The sequence below is a fragment of the Heteronotia binoei genome, chromosome 15, assembly GCF_032191835.1.
Source record: "Heteronotia binoei isolate CCM8104 ecotype False Entrance Well chromosome 15, APGP_CSIRO_Hbin_v1, whole genome shotgun sequence".
Lineage (NCBI taxonomy): Eukaryota > Metazoa > Chordata > Lepidosauria > Squamata > Gekkonidae > Heteronotia > Heteronotia binoei.
The window spans coordinates 58,235,738-58,257,888 of record NC_083237.1 but is presented as its reverse complement, the minus strand read 5'-3'; the positions used below and the strand labels follow the sequence as shown (position 1 = coordinate 58,257,888).

Here is a 22,151-nt window from a genome sequence, read left to right as displayed (position 1 = left end):
GATGCTTCACGAGTCGACTTTCTGTTTAGGTTTCTCCATCACGCCCATGGTTGCACATCACCGGCTCGAGCCACCCCGTATTTCAAAGTAGGAGGTTCTGCCCCATCAGCATCAAGCTGCTCACCCGTTTTTAGAGATCTCTCTAGAACAGTGATCTCTGTGGGTGGCGTGACTCTCAAGGATGTGTCTTTTGATGCCCGCTTCATCCTTCTCCCCCAAAGCAAAGAGTGAGTCTTGCTTTTCCTCCACCTCATTGAAGCAAAAGTTACTACAGAAGAGTCCAGGGCCAGTGGTTTTGTGTCTGCAGGGAGCCCTCAGAAAAGCTGCCTTCTGTTTAGGACAACTGGTTTGGAACCTGCCAATAGTTCATGATTAGGTTGAGTACCCCCTGGAGGCTGTGTTGTGCACTTGACAAGTGTCCCACATTTGACAACTCCTTTGCATATTAGGTTACACCTCCCTGATGTAGCCAATCCTCCAAGGGCTTTTCATACAGGGCCTACTGTAAGCTCTTGGAGGATTGGCTACATCAGGGGTGTGAGGCCTAATATGCAAAGGAGTTGCTGCTACAAAACCCCCCCTACAACCGCTTTATGGTAGCACACACTACCCGCTCTTCTTGTTTCAGTGGCACCTGCAATGTTGGGGACCCATATGTTAGGTCTTGTAAAGATGTGCTGTGCAAAGAAATCATGGTCTTAGCATAAGTCGTTGATTTAGCATTTCCTCTGCCTTCAGAATCTACCATGATGTGGCATATATCCCATACGTACTTACATGCCGGCTTTTTTTGTAGAAAAGACCCGACAAGAACTCGTTTGCATATTAGGCCACACCCCCTGACAGCACCATTTTCCCGCGCTGGACTTTTTGTAGAGAAAGTCCGGCAGGAACTTATTTGCATATTAGGCCACACCCCTGCTGCGTTCCTGTCCATTCCTGCTCAGAAAAGCCCTGCTTACACGTACCTCTGTGTCATATTTGTACCATCCTGGTAGTTTTACCTTCTACCATGATATGGCATATATCGTCTGTATACTTACGTACCTTTATGTGTCATGTTTGTACCATCCTGTAAGAATGAATCTTCATGTCATGCTCCTCTCTCCCCTTATTCACATGTGTATTTCTTACATATCTCCGGACCAGTGTTCCTTCTAAACTGAGTTAGTGTGAGCTAGCTCACAGATTTTTGTGTTGGCTCAGGAAGGATGACACATTAATTGATGCAGCCGCTCACCACTTGAATGCCAGTAGCTCACAAAGTAGAATTTTTGCTCACAAGACTCTGCAGCTTAGAGGGAACATTGCTGTGGACCAAAATCAACTTGGATTTACAGTGGCATACCTCTGTTCTCTGCTCCCTTGTGCTTGGACACCACTGGGATATGCAATCTATCACTATTTTTTTTTATGTTTTGGCCTTACTGTGTGGTGGTGGTTTCTTTGTTTTAAAACAGTAGGTGAAACCTATGAATATGTGATCCTGCACTAAAAAGCTATGCATATGTAGGTCTGTGCACGGTACAAGGCCTACTTTCCGTTTCCATGTTCAATAAGGGTATGAAATGCTGTCTTTGGGATTGGGGAGGGGGCGGGGAGAGGCACTGATAACGCTGCACATGAGCTTTGCTACATGTATGTCCGTTCCTGCACTAATTGCTGTTAAGTCTGCAGAGATTCTTCTGTCCAGCTGTTTCAGTTGGTAGAATGGCACCCAGAGATATAGCTTACAAGCAGGAGAAGTTGAAGTCCAGTGGCATCCATCTGTCTTTGTCTTTCTGTTTGTCTGTCTGTCTGTCTCTCTCTGTCATATCATCCATCCATCCATCCATCGTCAATAACCATTTGACAGTAATATCTTGTGGTGCATGAGAATCGCCTCTAGCAATCTGACAAAGAATCTTTTCCCTTGGACTGGAAGTGTTTTCTGCCCTCACCCTGGAGTAAAGGCATGCCTTCAGTGAGCCGCCGCGCCATTTGGCTAGCGAAACACTTTATGGGCTAGCACCTGTTCTAGATTTACTTCCACCACAGGCATGCGCGTAAAGCTGTGTTTTGAATTTGACGTCTCGATTTCAAATTTTCTTTGCATGGCTTCTCACCCACACTTTGTGACTTTGCAAGCAATCAAAAGTGTTAGTGGCAAAGGGACGCACGTTGCAAACCAAAAATTTGCTTACTCTTTTCTTCTTGTAACACCCTCCTTAACTCCCTGTTGCTTGATTTCTCTGAAACTTGTCCCCTTTTTTTTTTTTGCAATGCAGATAGATCTTAGGACTGCTCATGTGTTAGCAGTGGAGCTGGACAGACCTACAAAAAGATTACAATGTCCAGTGACTGGCAGACACCTGGGGTGGTGGGGTGCAATAAATTAATGTGACTGCAATAAAAAGGGCAGGTGTTATGCTGGCGATTATTAGGAAGGGGATTGAAAACAAATCATCTGATATCATAGTGCCCCTGTATAATGCTATGGCACGACCTCGCTTGGAATACTGTGTACAGTTCCGATCACTGCCGTTCAAAATAGATATTATAGCACTGGAAAAGGTTCAGAAAAGGGCAACTAAAATGATTAAGGGGATGGAACACCTATGAAGAAAGGTTAAAAAGGTTAGGGCTCTTGAGCTTGACGAAACAATGACTGAGGGGCGAGTGACAGAGGTTTACAAAATTATGCATGGGATAGAGAAGGCAGAGAAAGAAGTACTTTTCTCCCTTTCTCAGTAAACAAAAACTCATGGGCACTCAATGAAATTAATGAGCAGTAGGTTTAGAACAGATGAAAGGAAGGACTTTTTCCGCAAAAGAGCAATGAACAAGTGGAATTCTCTGCTGCAGGAAATGGTGGTGGCTGCAGGCATAGCCAGCTTCAAGAGGGGATTGGATGAATATCTGGAGCAGAGGTCCATCAGTGGCTATTAGCCACAAGGGATAGATGAAACACTCTGTCTGGGGCAGTGATGCTCTGTATTCTTGGTGCTTGTGGGGCAACAGTGAGAAGGCTTCTGGATTTTTGGCCCTGCTATTTGAATCTCCTGATAGTACCTGGGTTTTGGCCACTGTGTGACACAGAGTGTTGGACTGGATGGGCCATTGGCCTGATCCAGCATGGCTTCTCTTATGTTCTTATGTGGCACAGAGTGTTGGACTGGATGGGCCATTGGCCTGATCCAACATGGCTTCTCTTATGTTCTGTGACACAGAATGTTGGACTGGATGGGCCATTGGCCTGATCCAACATGGCTTCTCTTATGTTCTTATGTGACACAGAGTGTTGGACTGGATGGGCCTTTGGCCTGATCCAACATGGCTTCTCTTATGTTCTTATGTGACACAGAGTATTGGACTGGATGGGCCATTGGCCTGATCCAACATGGCTTCTCTTATGTTCTTGTGTGACACAGAGTGTTGGACTGGATGGGCCATTGGCCTGATCCAACATGGCTTCTCTTATGTTCTTATGTGACACAGAGTGTTGGACTGGATGGGCCTTTGGCCTGATCCAACATGGCTTCTCTTATGTTCTTATGTGACACAGAGTGTTGGACTGGATGGGCCATTGGCCTGATCCAACATGGCTTCTCTTATGTTCTTCTGTGACACAGAATGATGGACTGGATGGGCCATTGGCCTGATCCAACATGGCTTCTCTTACGTTCTTATGTCTGGGGCAGTGATGCTCGGTATTCTTGGAGCTTGGGGGGCATCAGTGGGAGGGTTTCTGGAGTTCTGACCCCACTGGTGGACCTTCTGATGTCACATGAGCTTTGGCCACTGTGTGACACCGAGTGTTACCCTGGATGAGCCATTGCCCTGATCCATGATGGCTTCTCTTACGTCTGTAAGGTTGTTGGCTAACCTAACCCCCCATCCCATCCTCAGCCCTCCGTTCTTGCAAAATGAACTGCAGTCCAGTCCTGTTAACTGTCATAGTTGAGACCAGCTACACAGTTCTTTTTGCTTCTGGCTTTGCAAGGAGCAGAGAATAGCTAGCATTTCTTAGAATGGTCGGATTTTAGGGTCAGGATCCCTACTCAGTAGTGTGTGGTCTGCAAACCAGGTACGAAGCCATCGAAGCCGTGCAATGCTGCGGAAGAAATGAACCGGCAGCTGTAAAGGGTTACTTTCTGTATTTATAATAGCAGAGAGCACCAGAGATTAGAAAAACGTGGGAAAATAAAGTCTCTGGTGACACGGAGAGGGGTTTTATAGGGGGAAAGTAATTATATTTTCTGAGAGCTCTCAGCCATTGGAAGAACCAGTCACATATTTAAACATTATGTACAACTTTACGGTTGGATGAGAATAGATAACAAATGTGTATTTGGAAGACTTACAATTTTTTTTTTAAAATCCCACATTTTCACAAATAGTATTTGACAAAAGTGTAGAATTCCAACTGATGTCTGAAATTACTCGTTCTGGCTGTACACCATTTTAAGGGCATTTGATGCCAGCAATAGTCAGTGGTTTTGTGCGCTGAGAAAGTGTCCCGGAAGTCACCCTGACCTTCATGTCTACGAAGCGCTGACCGCTGTTCCAGCCTCAGTCTGGAATATTTGACATTCTCTGTGAATTGGAATATACATATCTGTGAATTGGATATATTGTCGGTTTGAAAGAACAGAAAACTCCCCCCTTTGCTTGTGGGGCAGTCGAAGGCTGCTTGGTGTGAAAATGCTTTGTCGGATTGTTTATCTGTTCCAGGCCTCGGATTCAGCGGGAGTTCACAGGAGCGCAGCTCTTGAACCTTTCTGAGAGTTCCGCCTCCTCCTTCCACCTTGTCCATTGACTAGTAGGTGCAGCTGCGTAACAATTCCTAGATGAGCTCCACCACCTGTTTTTCTACAAAACGACCCCTGATCTGTTCTCTTCGGGAGGGGGTTATGTTTGCAGTGGACTTAGAACTGACTGTAGACTGTAACTTTTTAAATTAAAGAAATCAAAATTCATGACAAAGATGGAAAAAATGTGAGATCAGAAGGCCAGGTGTGTGTGGAAAATTCTGGGGGAAAGAACTTTCCATCTTCGAGGAATTTCTTCTGCCCCCATTTTTCTAATGGAAAAACTAGACATTTCTGGGGGAACAGGGGAAGAAAAATGCTTAATATGAAATAGGGGTGCCAATCCCCACTTGAGGGCAGAGAATCCCCTGGTTTGGAGGTCCTCCCCTTGCTTCAGGGTTTTTAGAAAGTGTGAGGGGGGGCGGGGTCAAATGACCTCTGGGCACTCCGTTATATCCTATGGAGACTGGTCCTCACAGGATATAATGGAGAATTGATCCAGGGGTATCTGGGGCTCTGCTGGGGTTGTGTTTTGAGGTAGATGCATCAAATTTTCAGCACAGCCTCTGGTGCCACTCCTCAAACATCAAAAAGATTGGACTGGGGGTCTAATTCTATGAGCCCCAAAAGAAGGCGCCCGTGTCCTCACATTATTTCCAGTGGGTGGAAGGCATTTAAATGGAACGTGGTCCCCTTTAAATGTGGTAGCCAGCGCTCCCTTCAGAGTTCTGTTGTGCTTGTCGCAACCTTGCTTCTGGCTTCACCCCAAAGTCTCTTGTCTCCAACCCCAAAGTCCCCAGATATTTCCCGAGTCTGACCTGGCCGTCTTAATATGAAATGTCGTCTCTTTTGTTACAAGTGATTCCCCTCATCCCCAAGACAAGGTTTTGCTTTCTTAGAATGAGTAGAATGAAGATTTTTATGTGAGACAGTCGGGGATGGCCCGTCCACTAAGCCTTGGGCAGCCGCTTGGGGCACAGCCTGCGGGGGGGACGGCGTTAGGGCACTCCCACCCACCCTTGCCTCCATGGCAAGGGCAATAGCTGGGCTCAGCTGCAGCATGGCAGGGCGCCTGTGCCTCAGGGGTCCAGGTATGAGTAAGACTATTCAGTGAGTGGAAAATATGATAAAAACAATTTTTGTCTCCCAGCCAAGATTCTTAAAACAAAATAATGCCGTGAAGTTAGGATTGAAGAACTGGACAAACAGCACGAGCGAACATCGAAACAATTAATGTAGATAACATTTATCCTTGGTTATGAAACAAGCCAGCTCTACGCAGCAAAGATTCTTAAGAAGTCCAGATAATGCAACAGGACCGGGAATTGAAGTATTGCTGTCTAAAAGTAGGGTTGCCAAGTCCAATTCAAGAAATATCTGGGGACTTTGGGGGTGGAGCCAGGAGACTTTGGGGGTGGAGCCAGGACATTAGGGGTGGAGCCAAGATCAAGGCTGTGACAAGCATAATTGAACTCCAAAGGGAGTTCTGGCCATCACATTTAAAGGGACGGCACACCTTTTCGATGCCTTCCTTCCATAGGAAATAATGAAGGATAGGGGCACCTTCTTTTGGGGCTCATAGAATTGGACCCCCAATCTTTTTGAAACTTGGGGGGTATTTTGGGGAGAGGCACTAGATGCTATACCGAAAATTTGGTGCCTCTATCCCAAAAACAGCCCCCCCAGAGCCCCAGATACCTGCGGATCAATTCTCCATGATTTTCTATGGGAATAAATCCCCATAGGGAATAATAAGAGTTCCCAGCAGACATTTCCCTCCCCTCCCTCTGCTTTCTGGTGACCCTGAAGCGGGGAGAGGGCCTCCAAACCGGGGGATCCCCTGCCCCCACCTGGGGATTGGCAACCCTATCTAAAAGCGATGAAACAATGTTGGAAAAATTGATCCCTTGACGGAAGTCACCTCCTTTGCTGATCCATTACATTATAGATCTGCTCCCTTTATAAGAAACCCCACCCCCCTCCGCTATTCTGTCCTGCACACTGTGTGAAATTATAGTTGCGGGGGGTGGGGGGCTTCCTAATAGTCTTAGGCATGTTGTTCCATAATGAGGGAACCACTGCAGAGAATGTGTATGAATGGGCAGTTGCCAATTTTACTAGCTTGCAAGGTGATACCTTCAGATAGGCCTCAGAATTCAGCAAGAGCTCACAGGAGCACAGCTCCTGAACTTTTTGACAGTTCCCCCCTCTTCCTCCCCACCCCACCTTGTCCATTGAATAGTAGGTGCAGCTGCATAACAATCCCTGGATTAGGAGAGCGGGCAGCCAGCCAGCCACCAGGAGCTTTGGCACGCCCCTAGCAGCCCTCATTAACCCTGGAGAAGCCCCCCACGCCACCCCTTTCTCCACTTCTTATGGGATTTGGGGCAGCTGGTGGCTTGCTGGCCTTTTGACTGGGGGGGGCGACTCTGGCGGGATCTCTAGCCAACCCAAACAGGCCTTGCTTGCCCGGGGCTCTCCTTTCTTGCATCAGGTTGTTTTTGGCTGGGGGGGGGCATATGCTAATGAGCTGCGCTACTTTTTTTCCTACAAATCAACCCCTGCCTTCGGCACCTTGCTTTTGTTAGATGAGCAAACCCAGGACTTTTTTTTTAGCAGGAACATTTAAGAACGCAATTCCGTCTGGCTTGGCATTAGGGGGCATGGCCTAATATGCAGACGAGTTCCTGCTGGCTTTTTCTTAAAAAAAACCCCCAAGCTCTAAGCAGTGCCATCAAGGGCTTTGTGGGTGGTAGCTGGAACCTTGAACTGAACCCAGTAAACTGATCAGTAACCAGTGGAGCATCTGGTCTAAAGAATATTGTGGCCCAGTTACTAAGTGGAGCGTCTTGAGTTGTCTTCAGAGGCAGACGCATACGGCTTTCGTTCTTGGATTTAGCTTTGGATCAACGTGGTTCCTGGTAACCTCTGCCTGCTTGGAAAACATCCATTTGCTTCTGACCAAAGACGGTTCTGGGGGTTAGGGATGCAGAGGTAGCCTGGGAGGAAAATGGAATGCAGGTGTTCCGCTTCACAAAAATTCTGGAATGGATTCCACGTCGTGCAGAACGCTAGGATGGCCAGACCTTTCCGAAAGGGAGCTGCTGCCCAGACATTAAATAACGCACTTTGAATGCACGTTGCGGCTGGATTTTGCTGTGTGAAATGTTCTGAGGTTTCTGTCGTAGTGGAAGGGGCCATGAAATCGCTGACTCCTAGTCACACTGGAGCCACTTGGGCCTAAGTGGATGCGCTGAGGGAAACCTGGGGATATCCCCGGACGTGGCTAGATTTCATATTACGTTTGCAAAGAGCATCCCTGCGCGAGGTCTGGGAAAATGGACATGCACACATAAGCCAGAATTGCCATCATGATGTGCCATGCCTGCCTCTTGCTGTTTCCAAAGTCGGGCCTGGGGTCTCCTTATCGCATCTCAGAATTCAAATCTGGATTGTGATTGAGGCAAAAAGGTCCACCCCAGAGAGTGTGATATAATAGAGTTTGGTATCAGGTATTCCCCCTCTTTCTCTCTGTCTGTCTCTCTCTGACCGATTTCCCACTAGGCTTACGCAGCTCTAATGCTCCTCTTCTCTGCGGGGGTTCCGTCGGATTTCATACTGTCTGCCTTGGGGCTGCAGCTAGCTTTGCCTTTTTCGTGCAGCAAACAGAAACCTCTAAAAACCAGTTTTGCCATGCGAAAAAGGCGAAACTAGTTGCAGCCCCAGGGCAGAAATCCGACAGAACCCCTGCAGAGAAGAGGAGCATGAGAGCTGCGTAAGGCTAGTGGGGAATTGGACTCTCCCTCTCTCTCTCTTTTTCTCTCCCTCAGCATCTAGCCTACCCCACTATGTTTGCCACCATTCTAAGAAGGGACTAATGAATAACTGGAAGAATTCTAGAACAATGTTTGAGTCCTGTGGCACCTTTAAGACTAACGAAATTTAATACTGAGTATACGTTTTTGCGGGCATGCACACTTTGTCAGATCCGATGAAGTGTTACGTGCACACAAAAGCTTATGCCCATAATTAAACTTGGTTGGCCTTAAAGGTGCCGCTCTGTTCTATTGCTTCTCACCAAAACGGCCACCCACCTGAATCTACCTTCATGGAATAATTTTGGCAGTTTATGGCCACCAGATGGATGGTGACACAGATTATTACCCCCATATGATGGCTAGCGGGGCTGGGAGGCAGGTCAGGGGAAGGCCTCGGCCTCTGTGCCCCATTTATTGGTCATGTTTTGACTGTTGTGTGAGGCAGGATGCTGGACTAGAGGGGTCGCTGGTCTGATCCAGCAGGGCTCTTCTTCGGTTCTTATGAACCCCAGCCGCCTTAGCAGGACAGGACAGGACAAGACAGGACGCAAACCAGCCTGATCCAAGGTTACAGAACAATCTACCGGAAGGTCCTTTGGCACAGACAGGCTCTGTTGGAATATTCTGGGCTTTTTTTGTAGCAGGAACTCCTTTGCATATTAGGCTACACCCTCTCTGATGTAGCCAATCCTCCTGGAGCTTACAGTAGTCCCTGTACTAAGAGCCCTGTAATCTCTTGGAGGATTGGCTATATCAGGGAGGTGTGGCCTACTATGCAAAGGAGTTCCTGCTACAAAAAAAGCCTGAGTAACTGCCAGGGACGCCCGTGTAGGAGAGCATCCCAGTGCATCGTGCCTCCATGTTCAGTTGCCGTCACGTGAGGGAGAGACAGATTCTTCCCCTCAGACCAAACCGTTTGATTTAGTCCCCCTCGTAAGAAATTAGAAACAAGAAGAGGTGTTCTTGTGGTTTTCTTGTTTTAATCGAAAGAAGCTTTTGAGTCCCGTACACTTATCCAGCCTGCAGATTTTGTGAGCAAAAGCGTGCCCTTGGGTGGGGGAAGGGCGGCCAAGCAAATGGGTGCCAATTAACTCCGTAAGCACTTCCTTCCCTTTTGCGGCTCCGAGCTCACTCGCTCCTCAGCCCGGGCGTTGGATGCCAGCACACCCAGGGTTTGTAGGATGGGCTACCAGCTGGCCTCGCCTCAGACTGATGTGGGAAGGCTCTGGCTGCGGATTGTGCTGCACTGACTGCCCTTTTCTCTGCCAGCCCTCCTCCCCCTCCCCCGGCCGCACTAGCACTTAGGCTTAATTAAACATCTTCCGATATAGAACAGGGAGCTCCCCGGGCCTGGCTGGCTGCCACCCCTCGCCTGGCGGGGTGGAGGTGGGGAGGGGGACTGAGAATGGCTGCATTAGGGGGGGTGTTCACTTTCTCTCCAGTCAGGGAGGCTTCCCCCCCCTCTCTTGGTGCAAACATTCCCCGCAACGCCTTCTTGCACCTGCCGGGCTCTAATCATCATATATGTTGCACTCTGCCGATAGGCTTTCTCCCTTGACCTCTGGAGCTGAGAGTGGGGGGTGTCAGGAGCCACCACGGCTGCACAGAGCAGGAGGGGAATCTGTGCAGGGGGGGAGATGGTATAAGAGAAGTTGGGTGCTGATTCAGGTGAGGGGAGAAGAACGCAGCAGGCCTGTCCGGGAAAAGTCTCCGGCCGCAAGTTGAGGTTGAGTTGAGAGGGAAATTTTGATTTCAGTGGCACCCTTAAGATCAAGAAAGTTTGATTCTGGGAATAAGGTTTCGTATGCATGGACACTTCTTCAGATACGTTGAAACCAGGGGTGGCCAAACTGCGGCTCAGGAGCTGCATGCGGCCCTTTCACACAGATTGTGCGGCTCTTGAAGCCCCACCCCCCCACCCCATTGGCTGGTTTGGAGAAGGCATTTGTCTCTTTAAATCACCTCTCTGTGCAACTTTAACTTTAAATGCTGGCTTGGAAAATGCATTTAAAGTTAAAGTTGCACTCTTTCCACCTCTCCTTCCTTCCTTCCTTCCTTCCTTCCTTCCTTCCTTCCTTCCTTCCTTCCTTCCTTCCTTCCTTCCTTCCTTCCTTCCTTCCTTCCTTCCTTCCTTCCTTCCTTCCTTCCTTCCTTCCTTCCTTCCTTCCTTCCTTCCAACGTTCTTGTCTTGCAGCTCTCAAATGTCTGACATTGACATTTATTTTACGTGGCTCTTCTGTTGAGCAAATTTAGCCACCCCCGGTTGAAACAGACTTTTTCAAGCTTTACAGATAGTAGAGGATGAAGTTTGAGTCCAGTGGCGCCTTTAAGTCCGACTAAGTTTCATTCTGAGTATAAGCTTTCATGTTCATGCACACTTCTTTAGATACGTTGAAACATACTTCCTCAAGCTTTACGTACAGGTAAGAGGGTTAGTTGCAAGTAAGGGCTAGTTAGAGTCAAGTTAAGATTGGATTAAAGCAGTTGATGATGAGACCTGCGAGTTAGTATACAAATAAAAGAGTTCAGGGACACCTTTATGACCAACAAAGTCTAATTCTGGGTATAAGCTTTTGTGTGCATGTCCCATGTTTGAATCTCCACTCTGCCATGAAAATGTTTTGGTTGAACGTGGGCAGGCCACATGTGCTCTGCCTAGCCTACTTTGCAGGGCTGTCACCGTGAGGGACAATTTTGAGGAATGTAACAATATCATAATCATCAATCATTGTTATCATTGTCATCGTCATAATTTTAAAAAATCAGATTCTGTAGGTAGAAATACCTTCCTTACCTTAGAATCATAGAATTATAGAATTAGAAGGGATCTCCAGGGCCATCTAATCTAACGCCCCGCACAATGCAGGAAACTCACCACCTCTCCCCTAAATTCATATCTCCCCCTTAAGTTCTGCCTTAGTTTACAGAATCAGCATTGCTGTCAGAGGGCCATCTAGCCTCTGTTTGAAAACCTCCTAGGAAGGAGAGCCTACCGCTTCCTGAGGAAGCCTTGTTCCACTGTGGAACCGCTGTGTCAGGAAGTTTTTTCTACTGTTTAGTCAAAAACTCTTGATTTAATTTAACCCATTGGTTCTGGTCTGACCTTCTGGGTCAACAGAAAACAACTAAGCACCATCCTCTATACGACAGCCCTTCATGTACTTGAAGATGGTGATCATATCACATCTCAGTTGTCTCCTCCCCAGGCTAAACATACCCAGCTCCTTCAACCTTTCCTCATAGGACTTGGTCTCCAGACCCTTCACCACCTGTGTTGCCTTCCTCTGGACACATTCCAGCTTGTCCATATCCTTCTTAATTTGTTGTACCCAAAACTATCTGGAGCTTGTACACCTCATGTCCCCTAAATCCGTTCCTGGGTGGCCTTAGCCCCTACAGAACCTATTAGGGAAGAAGGACCTCCGTGCCTTTTCAGTCAAGGTTAGGTTTCATTCATATTCAAACTCTGGATAATGTGCCTTCAAGCTACTGTAGAGGGTGCCGGGATTGTATTGTATTATGTAGGGTGCATGGTCACCAAATTATGGGAATGTATCATATCATTTTGGGGTGGTCCAAATTTTATTCAGGGACGCAGGACTAAGATCATAAGAAGAGCCCTGCTGGATCAGACCTAGGCTTCCCAATCCTCAGCTCCAGCGGGGGATCACCTGGTTTTACAAGTTTCCCCCGCCCCCCAGCCAGCTAGCCGGCGGGGGGGGGGGGAAGCCCCACCCCTCCACAGCCCCCACAGCTCTAGATCTCCGGCAGTTTTAGGGAATTGATCCGCGGATATCAGAGGCTCTAGGGGGGCTGTGTTTTGAGGTACAGGCACCAAATTTTCAGTATAGCATCTAGTGCCTCTTCTCAAAATATCTCCCAAGTTTCAAAAAGATTGGACCAGGGGGTCCAATTCTATGAGCCCCCAAAGAAGGTGCCTCTATCCATTATTTCCTATGGAAGGAAGGCATCTAAAAAGGTGTGCTGTCCCTTTCAATGTGATGGCCAGAACTCCCTTGGAGTTCAATGATGCTTGTCACAGCCTTGCTCCTGGCTCCGCCCCTAATGTCTCCTGGCTCCGCCCCCAAAGTCTCCTGGCTCCATCCCCAAAGTCCCCAGATATTTCTTGAACTGGACATGGCAACCCTAATCAGACCAGGGGTCCATCTAGTCCAGCATCCTGTCTTACACAGTGGCAACCAGTTCCTCTGTAGGACTGACAACAGGGCAGAGAGGCTGAGGCCTTCCCCTGATGTTGCCTCCAGGCTCTGGGATTCAGAGGCTCAGTACCTCTGAATGTGGAGGTTCCCCTCAGCCACCGTGGCTAGTAGCCACTGATAGACTTATCCTCCACGAATCTGTCTAATCCCATTTTAAAGCTGTTTATTCCTGTAGCCGTCACCGCATCCTCTGGCTGTAGATTCCACATTTTAATCACTCCCCGTGTCAAGAAGTATTTCCTTTTGTCCATCTTGAACCTACTGCTCATCAGCTTCTTGGGATGCCCTGGAGTCTTAGTATTTTGGGAGGGGGGGGGGAGAAGTTCCCTTCGTTAAGCCTTTCCCTCCTATCCACGATTTTACAAACCTCTTTCACGTCCCCCCTTAGTCATCTCTTTTCTAAACTGAGAGGCCCCACACCCTTCAGCCTCTCCTCACAGGGGTGGTGCTCCGACCCTTTCATCACCTTGCTTTTGCCCTCTGTTAGAATATTGTCAATACGGGTGGTTAGATTTCACATAAGGGAACCAGGACCAATGTTCCCTCTAAGCTGATCTAGTGTGACCTAGCTTGCATAAATCCAATTTCTTCTTCTTCTTCTTCTTCTGACTCGCACATTTTTGTCTTAGCTCAGAGAAAATGGCCCAGAGCAAACTAACTTACGCAGTCGCTCACAACTTCAATGCCAGTCGGTCACAAAGTAGAATTTTTGCTCACAAGACTCCAGAGTTTAGAGGGAGCATTGACCAGAAGTAGCAATCGGGGAACCAGTCACCCGTGTCAGCCTTGTGCCTGGTGGAAGGCTTGCCTGGAGCGATGATCTGTACTGTCCCAAGGGGTGGGACATGTCAGGTTGTACGTGATTGTTGTGCATTTAAGGAAGTTTGTGTGCTTTGGGTCTGTGTGTACACACCCCGTCCTCCTCCCCCCCCATCAGCTGAGCCAGTTCCGATCTGGCTGGCCGATGGGTGGTTAATTACCCCTTATTGTCCGCATGGGATTAGCTAAACCCTGCTAATTCCTTCTAATTTGTCCTTGTCGATCAGGTGGTGCAGGTGGTAATGAGATGGGCAGAGAGCCTCCATCTGTCTATGCCCTTGTGTGGGTTGGGGGTTCTGTTGTTGCACGCAGGCACAACCCAGAGTACACCCTGTCACTTCGTGTTTCCTCCCCCCCTTACCTGCCTGTCCCCATAAGCAGCTTCCTCCACCCACCCTTTCTGCCCCAGTTGTTGCTGTAGAAAGAAACTTTTAACAGGAGCAGAAAGTACTGGCTAAGGAGAGCCAGGAAAAACAAGCTAAAAATCTTGAATTCTGTGCCTGCCCCCTTGCAAAAGCAATATCTCTTCCCCTCCCCACCAGTGTTCCCTCTAAGCTGAGCTAGTATGAGCTTGCTCACAGATTTTTAGCCTCCAGCTCACACATTCTTGTCTTAGCTCAGGAAGGATGACCCCAGAGCACACTAATTTATGCCGTAGCTCACAACTTTAATGCCAGTAGCTCACAAAATAGAATTTTTGCTCGCAAGACTCTGCAGCTTAGAGGGAACATTGCTCCTAATAGCAAATTATATCGGAAGTTCCTAGCCTCCCCGCCCCCCACTAACTCACTGGCCCCTCCTTCTCCCTTCCAGATATAATTGAGACTACATATCAAATTTTTACCGCGCCATGTCTCCTAGGAGTTCAAAGTTGCACATGCAGTTGACCTCTCTTCCGTTTTATCTTTGCAGTCAGCCACCCTGTGAGATAGGTAAGGCTGAGAGACAGAATAGCCCAGTGTGTTCTCTTAATCACTGAGCGTGGATTTGAACCCTGCTCTCTCTGCGGCAAGGCCCAACCACTTCAACTGCGTAGGCTATATAAAAGAAAAGATCCAAATTCAGATCCACCATTCAGCCAAGAATTCACCTGATAGCTGTGGGCAAAATGAGTGGTTTTTAAACTGGGGGGGAAATAATCTCTCGCAGAGGTTTTGTGGACATGGGTAAAGTTCCTTTTGCAAGCACAAGTTTATGTTCCAGTGTTTTGTGTGTGAATGCAGGAGACTGTGTTACGCAACCTAGATGGTGACTGCTTTGAATTCTAATTTTGTTCCTCTGTTAAATGTATCTTTGAATTTGCATAGCTTGTTGGAACTTTGTACTAAAAATGTATTCGTTACCAGTTAGGCATACCTGATCTCCTCCAGGTGATGTGATTCTTCTTGCTTTGGGATAGGTGCAAAGGTGCAGAAAAATGATGTATTGGGTGTGGAATTTAGTATCTAAATAATCTGAATTTGTTCCTAGGCTTCCTAACTATTACTGATCCAAAGATATTTTATTTTGATTGATTGATGATACTTTTACTCTCGCGGGGACACCAAGCTGGCTTGAAAAAGATCAGTAGCTTGAGGCTGCTGGCCCAGATCTAACCCATTCAGAGTTGGTGTTTAGACAGACAGTTGGCTAACTTGCAAGTCAAAGAGGGATGTGAAAAGAGTAGCATCCATTGCAATAGCAAACTGCGTTAAATGAGCTGTGGGAGTTTGGGCTTTGAAAGACTTGGCCCTTTGTAAGTCCAGTTCCTGTGATTGTGTTGATTGGGGAAGCAGTAAGACCAGGGCATTTTTTGTAGCAGGAACTTCTTTGCATATTAGGCCACACACCCCTGATGTAGCCAATCCTCCAAGAGCTTACAGGGCTCTTAGTACAGGGTCCAGAGATAGAATTCTAGCAGGGGTTCCTTTGCATATTAGGCCACACACCCCTGATGTAGCCAATCCTCCAAGAGCTTCCAGTAGGCCCTGTACTAAGAGATCTGTAAGCTCTTGGGGGATTGGCTGCATCAAGGGGGTGTGGCCCAATATGCAAAGGAGTTCCTGCTACAAAAAGAAGTCCTGAGTAAGACCGGCACAAAGTGGGTTGTCAGAATACCCAATTCCTGACCAGGGGTGTAGAGAGTATCTGTTAAAATCTTGGGAAGATAACATGGTTCAGTCCTTTGTAAAAGCTTATTTATTCCCACAACTTTCTGGTGCGGAATACGTTACGCAAAATAAGCTGATACTAATAGTACAATATTTATATACCACTTTTGAGAAGGTTCAAAGCACTTACTCTTGCGCTATCTTGTTTGTAACCCCTACGACTCCTGTAAAATATATCAGATTTATTAGTCCACAAGGAGTGGAGATGAGGAGAATGAGTCAGAAGAGAGCGCAGCTTTCGTAAGGCCACCTAGCAAGCCCATGGCGGAGGTGGGATCAAGTCCATATTGCTGCTGATTTGTAGCTCCGGAGCACTGCCCACTCTCTGGTGCATGCAGATTGGCACGGTCACCGCAGCTGCAGAAACTGACCTGTCTCGGAGCAGGATTTTGTCTTAATAACACGGACTCGGCGGTGCGGATGTTGTAATTGAAAGCTCAACAGCCCGATTTTTATGAGTTGCCGTATGAACCGTTTTACGAGGTCTTTTTTTTTTTAACTGCAAGGCCCTCGACGACTTTTCTTGGCTGTAACGAGAGGGTGGAGCTCTTTGCCATCGCTGTGTATAGTTACTGACTGCTGTGTGACCCAGAGAAGCCTAGTGAGGAAGCGCCTTAGAGACCAAGCATTTGATGAAGGGTAGGGGCAAGGGAGTTTGGCAACAGTGCGAGCAAGCGCATTAGGCAATTGTGAGAGTTCAGCAATAGGGTGGGGAGGTCTGAGCTCTAGAAAATTGTTCTGCCCTTTACTGGATAATTCCAAATAATCAATCCAGTTTCAAATTAAAACAGCATTAAAAGGCAAACCGATTCATGAAGGGTAGAAAGCCCAGAGATTGATTGTGGATGCTATCTGGAATAGTCGACAGCGTCACATCATGTAGGATTATCTGCCTGGTGGATGGAAGTTTTGGGTGTATACTTCAGGCCAGGGGTGGACAAACTGTGGCTCAGGAGCCACATGGCTCTTTCACGCATATTATGTAGAAGAAGAAGAAGAAGATATTGGATTTATATCCCGCCCTCCACTCCGAAGAGTCTCAGAGCGCCTCACAATCTCCTTTACCTTCCTCCCCCACAACAGACACCCTGTGAGGTGGGTGGGGCTGGAGAGGGCTCTCACAGCAGCTGCCCTTTCAAGGACAATCTTTGCCAGAGCTATGGCTGACCCAAGGCCATTCCAGCAGGTGCAAGTGGAGGAGTGGGGAATCAAACCCAGTTCTCCCAGATAAGAGTCCGCACACTTAACCACTACACCAAACTGGCTCTCCAAAGCCCCCACTGGCCTGTTGGCTGGCTTGGAAAAGGTAGAAGAATTAATTTTAAGTTGCTTTCTTTCCACATCTCCTTCCCTTCCCCCACGTATTTATTTATTTATTTATTTCCTTCCTTCCGACTCCCTACATCTGAAGTTCATGTCTTGCGGCTCTCAGACATCTGACATTTATTCTATGTGGCTCTTACGTTAAGTAAGTTCGGCCACCCCTGCTTCAAGCAATGAAATCATGGCTCCCCGGGAATAAAATTTGTATCTTTGAGTCCAAAAGTGCCAGCTCGGAGGAGTTGAAGAGTCAGAGATGGCATTTCCAGGGACCCGTTAGTGGCATCTGTCTTGAATGATATGAGCAGTTCCGCAGTCAGGGAGAATGCAGGATAAGAGGGCATTGGGCTGAGGAGAAGAGGAAATTCTCCCATGAAATGAACCTGTTCCTCAGATGGTAAACTGATATCCCCTTACGTCAAGGATACCCCTCTTGGATTGGAGGGACTGACCTCTAGGTAGCAGGAGACTCGATCCCTAGGAATGCAGAGAGATGGAAATTTTGACTTGTCTGCTGTGGGGTAGGGATGAAAAGTACAGATGAGACAGAGAGGGGGGGCAAAGAAACCAGTGGTGGCGGCGAGCAAGAGTGCCGATGATGTTGGGAAATCCAGCATGAAACTGCCTTATATTGAATCAGACCATTGGTTCATCAGAGTCAATATTGTCTACTCAGGTCTCCCGGGTTTCAGGCAGAGGTATTGAACCTTGGACCTTTAGCATCCAAGCAGTTCTACCAAGGTCCCTGTTCATCAATAAATGTTGATGTACAGTGGTGCAGAAGGAGCTCTGTGGCGCAGAGTGGTAAGGTGCAGTACTGCAGTCCAAGCTCTGCTCACGACCCGAGTTCGATCCCAGCAGAAGCTGGGTTCAGGTAGCCAGCTCAGTTTGGTATAGCTTGGTATAGTGGTTAAGTATGCGGACTCTGATCTGGGTGAACCTGGTTTGATTCCCCACTCCTCCACTTGCAGCTTCTGGAATGGCCTTGGGTCAGCCATAGCTCTTGCAGAGCTGTTCTTGAAAGGGCAGCTTCTGGGAGACCTCTCTCATCCCTACACACCTCACAGGCTGTCTGTTGTGGAGGAGGAAGATAAAGGAGATTGTGAGCCACTCTGAGATTTGGAGGGCAGGATATAAATCCAATTTCTTCTTCTTCTCAGGGCCAGATCTGGGGGGGGGGGGGGCAGAGGGGGGTACTTGCCTCGGGCGCCAACAGAGGGGGGGGGTGCCAAATTTTATACAGAGTCCATTGTATTCTATGGGACCATAAGATAGAATGGCCCATAAGGGGGCACCATTTTTTTAATTTTGCCCCCTCCTTCAAAAAACATGAAGATCCGGGCCTCCTCCTCCTCCTCCTTCTTCTTCTCAAGGTTGACTCAGCCTTCCATCCTTCTCAGGTTGGTAAAATGAGTACCCAGTTTGCTGGGGGTCAAGTGTAGATGACTGGGGCAGGCGATGGCAAACCGTAAAAAGTCTGCCATCAAAACGTCATGATGTGAGTCACCCCATGGGGATTGGTAACAATTTGGTGCTTGCACGGGGGACTACCTTTACTTTTTTACAGTGGGGCAGAAAAATTGGAGCTTTAAATATGCCTGAGTGGGGTGTGAACAGGTGGTGACTGACCAGGAGAGCGATCTTGGGGCCAAGGCTGGATGAAAATTTTGACTCGGTACGCAGCAGTGCTAGAAAGGCAAATGCCATGTAGCCAGATGAAAATGCCAACTTGGTGTCTGGCAACGGTGAAAAAGGCAAATCCCATTCTAGAGATTGCTATGAAATGGATTCTAGGCAAAATGTCCCAAGTATCGTTATATGCCCTTTTATAGATCTGTGGTGTGGCTGCATTTGGAATACTACATATAGTTCCGATCGGCATATCTCAAAAAGGATGCTGTTGTTCTGGAGAAGACTTATAAAAGGACATTCAAAATGATCCTGTGATAGCCGTGACTTGGATAGCACAGGGACGGTGCAATGAAGGGATGGGGAGGAACAGTGGCTCAGTGGTAGAGCATCTGCTTCGAAAGCAGAAGGTCCCAGGTTCAATCCTTGGCATCTCCAACTAAAAAGGGTCCAGGCAAATAGGTGTGAAAAACCTCAGCTTGAGACCCTGGAGAGCAGGGGAGGGATGGTGGCTCAGTGGTAGAGCATCTGCTTGGGAAGCAGAAGGTCCCAGGTTCAATCCTTGGCATCTCCAACTAAAAAGGGTCCAGGCAAATAGGTGTGAAAAACCTCAGCTTGAGACCCTGGAGAGCAGGGGAGGGACGGTGGCTCAGTGGTAGAGCATCTGTTTGGTAAGCAGAAGGTCCCAGGTTCAATCCTTGGCATCTCCAACTAAAAAGGGTCGAGGCAACCTCCGCTTGAGACCCTGGAGAGCCGCTGCCAGTTTGAGTAGACAAGACTGTCTCTGATGGACCGAGGGTCTGATTCAGTAGAAGGCAGCTTCATATGTTCATATATGTTCAGGCCCGATCTTTATTAAATACGTTCACAGTCCCTCAGTGGCTATTAACTCTGATGGCTAAAGGGAACTTCCATAGTCAGAGACAGAAACTGTCTTGAATTACCATGCTAGGGTCGAGCCCAAGGTGGAGTCGTTAACTTCTGTTGTAGGCCTTGCAGGGACGTCTGTTGGACCCCTTGTGCAACAAGATGGTTAGGCTTCCCAACCCTCCCGCCCTGGCAGGGGACCCCAGGATTTCCAGCCTCTTCCCCCGCTCCCCAAAAAAACGGAAGCGGGGGGAGGGGGGGAAACGGCATCAAGGAGCATGGCGAGCCGCCCCATCCCGGAGCGGGCGATGCCGCCGCTGCCGCCCCCTCCCCGCCCACCGCTCCCCGCCCCCTCCCCGCCCTCCCCGCCCTTCTAGGACCCGGACTCGCGGCTCGCCACGCCCCCGGCCCACCTCCACCCCCCCCTCCGATTCCACCGCAGCTGCTCCTCCGAGATGGGCCCAGCCTGAGCCCATCTCGGAGGAGCAGCCACGGCGAGCGGAGAAGAGGCGGCAGCTGCGCAGCGGCGTCGCTCGCTCCGAGATGGGGCGGCTCGCCACGCTCCCCAGCGCCGTTTCCCCCCCCTCCCCCTAGCTCCACCCCAGTGTCTCCTGGCTCCACCCCCAAAGTCCCCAGATATTTCTGGAGTTGGAGTTGGCAACCCTAAAGATGGTGGACTTAGGCAGACCTTTGGTCTGATCCAGCGCAACTATGTTTGGCATTCTGGGCGCCAGGCTTTGATGGCTGTTCATTTCAGCGCAAGTTTTTGTGTGTTGGAGCTCGCTTTTTCAGATTTGCCAAAAAGGAAAGCATTTTGGGAATACTTAACCGGGAAGATTACTGAAGCTAGGAGGAGGAAAAGCTAAGGCAGAGAGCGATTTGGTGTGAATCCAATAAATAAATCTGCCCAGCATAATTCTCTGTGTAAGGAGCTGATAATAGATGAGGAAAGAGATCAAAGGTTCCAGCCTCTCTTGGGGTACAAATAAACAACAAAGTGAGTTAAAATAAATCCTGGCACAAACAGAAACATAGGCTTCCTTACTTGCTGCAATATCTGATTGCTTCCACGAGACTCGCTTTTTAGAAATGTTGATCATACAGATAGAGAGCTGGACGGGTCCCCCCAAGGGACATCTAGTCCAACCCCCTGCACTATTGAGGAAATTCACAGCTACCTCCAAACGGTGCTGGCCCTCTCTCTGCCGCGCTGCACCCCGTAACACGCACACCTTCCCCAAGCTCGCCGCGACGAGGCTGGGCCCTACCGGTTTTGAGGCACCACACATTTTTTTAAGCCAGCGCAGGAAGGGCCTCCTACCGGAACTTTCCGGAACTGGAAGTGAGGGGGAGCGAAGCCTCCTCCAGCACTAGCTTCAAAAAGTGTGCAGCTGCCTGTGTGAAGGTTGTTCAGAAGTGGCTGTGTGAAGGTCATTTAGGGTTGCCAATCCCCAGGTGGGGGCAGGGGATCCCCCGGTTTGGAGACCCTCCCCCCGCTTCAGGGTCGTCAGAAAGCGGGGGGAGGGGAGGGAAATGTCTGCTGGGAACTCTATTATTCCCTATGGAGATTTATTCCCATAGAAAATAATGGAGAATTGATCCGCGGGTATCTGGGGCTCGGGGGGGGCTGTTTTTTGGGTTCGAGGCACCAAATTTTCTGTATAGCATCTAGTGTCTCTCCCCAAAATACCCCCAAAGTTTCAAAAAGATTGGACCAGGGGGCCCAATTTTATGAGCCCCAAAAGAAGGTGCCCCTATCCTTCATTATTTCCTATGGAAGGAAGGCATTGAAAAGGTGTGCGGTCCCTTTAAATGTGAGGGCCAGAACGCCCTTTGGAGTTCAATTATGCTTGTCACAGCCTTGATCTTGGCTCCACCCCTAATGTCTCCTGGCTCCATCCCCAAAGTCTCCTGGCTCCACCCCCAAAGTCCCCATATATTTCTTGAATTGGACCCTAAGGTCGTTCAGAGGCAAGCAGCTTTTGTATGGAGCCAGTCTTCATGCCGTTGCCATGATTTCTTTTTTTACCTTCACCCATATGATCAGGTATGACCATATGACCCCGGGTTTCGGCACCAAAAAGAGCTCCGTGGCGCAGAGTGTTAAAGCTGCAGCACTGCAGTCCTAAGCTCTGCTCACGACCTGAATTCGATCCCCAGCGGAAGCTGGGTTTTCAGGTAGCCGGCTCGAGGTTGACTCAGCCTTCCATCCTTCCAAGGTCAGTAAAATGAGTCCCCAGCTTGGTGGGGGGTGGGGGGGTGGGAAGTGTAGAGGACTGGGGAAGGCAATGGCAAACCACCCCGTAAAAAGTCTGCCGTGAAAATGTTGTGAAAGCAACGTCACCCCAGAGTCGGAAACGACTGGTGCTTGCACAGGGGACCTTTCCATATGATCAGCAAGTGTGAAAAGCTGAGGATTTTGACATAAAAAGAGCAAAAAGTGGTACGTCGCTTTGCTTTCAGAGTTGCGTGTGTCCTTGTTACTGTGTCAGACTAGGACACGGTCCCCCGACATTTGGAGCTTTGACATGGCATGGT

The 22,151-nt window shown here is 48.6% G+C and overlaps 2 protein-coding genes and 1 non-coding gene across 3 annotated transcripts in view; 2 read left to right on the top strand and 1 right to left on the bottom strand.

Annotated features, from left to right (window-relative positions):
* NR1D1 (nuclear receptor subfamily 1 group D member 1) overlaps positions 1-22,151 on the bottom strand; it is a 375,483-nt gene that overhangs the window by 168,672 nt on the left and 184,660 nt on the right. The gene's annotated exons all lie outside the window — the stretch shown is intronic.
* The window catches only part of THRA (thyroid hormone receptor alpha), a 231,283-nt gene that overhangs the window by 63,267 nt on the left and 145,865 nt on the right, over positions 1-22,151 (top strand).
* TRNAS-CGA (transfer RNA serine (anticodon CGA)) lies at positions 19,113-19,184 on the top strand. The gene has a single exon. It is a non-coding gene; the product is annotated as a tRNA-Ser (tRNA).